Genomic DNA, 1330 nt, shown 5'->3' with positions numbered 1-1330 from the left:
AAAGAGTAGGTACAAACTCACTGAAAGGATGGCTCCTACTACCTGTTGCTCCATAAAGTACATATTTAGTAGCTTGAAACAGCAAGAATCATCTCTCTAGGTTTCTGTGAGGACATGGTGGGGATGGTTTATCTCTGCTTCACAGTATCTGAAACCTCAGCAGGTAAGGTTGGAGGTGGGAGTGATGTGAAGATTCATTTACTCACATCTGGCAGTTACTGCTGGCGGTCAGTTTGAGCCCAAATCCATGCCTTATAGCCTAGGCTTCTTTACAGTTTGATGGCTGAATTCCAAGGGAAATCCAAAGACAAATAAGGAAAACCTTTGGTCACCCTTTTGTGAACTAGCCTCAGAAGTCACATACCATAGCCTCTGCCACTTCGTATTTGTTAGAAGAGTCACTAAATCACCTGTACTTAAGGAGAGAAAGATTAGTCCCTATGTTCTAAAGAGTATCAAAAAATTTGCAAATGTACTTATAAAACACACGTGGCAGCCAGTAGGTAGCATGGTGGTTAAGGAGCTAGACACCCACATGGCTGACCACAGTTAGAGCCCTAGACCTGGTGGCTTGAAAACCACACCAGGCATGGTGACCCTCCAAAGGCGAGCCCAAAATCCTGAGAAGAGATTGTGGTGTGGCATACCTCCTGGGGAAGGGGGTGATTTCTCATTTTCTCTGTGTGTGGCAAAAACAAACCTTGAACGTGGTTTGGAGACCCTCTGGTTTGATGGACACATCAATGTGCTGTGAGGGTGGCATGCCTGGAGGGGAGCAGCAGCTCTGTGCCTACCAACCCCAAACCTATCGTATGCAACAAAACCAACGAACTGTTCCTCAGTTGTATCTCTATAACAAGTCAGTAATCCTAAATGCAGTGTTTTCCTTAGTCATTCTAGCAAATTAGCAAACCTAAGAAATAATGGGAACCCCATTTGTAGTTAGCTGGCAAAACTGTAGGCAGTCCAAGAACTCTACTTAAGTCTTTAATCTATGGGGTCTGCAAACTCCAAGTAGTGTCTGAGCTGGAGAACTTTGTGCTTAACTTGTAGGTTCTACACGAAGCCTAGGTAGTCAGAACTGAACTGTAGGGGAACCAGCAGTTAGCGTAATGGCTATGTCACTGGACTCCCACGTAGTCGACCGCGGTTCGTGTCCTGGACCCGGTGGCTTAAAACTCACGCCAGGCGCGTGTGCGTGTGTGCCCAAGATCCCGAGAGGAGAATGGAGGAGAAGGGATTGCGGCGTGGCCATCCCCCCTGGAGGATGATTTCTCGCTTTCTGTCCCTATGTCTGTCTCTGTCTGTCTGGCAAGCGCACACACCCTAT

This window comes from Tupaia chinensis, unplaced genomic scaffold, assembly GCF_000334495.1.
Source record: "Tupaia chinensis unplaced genomic scaffold, TupChi_1.0 Scaffold141399_1, whole genome shotgun sequence".
In the NCBI taxonomy this organism is placed as follows: Eukaryota; Metazoa; Chordata; class Mammalia; order Scandentia; family Tupaiidae; genus Tupaia; species Tupaia belangeri.
Note: the sequence above shows the minus strand (reverse complement) of the source record.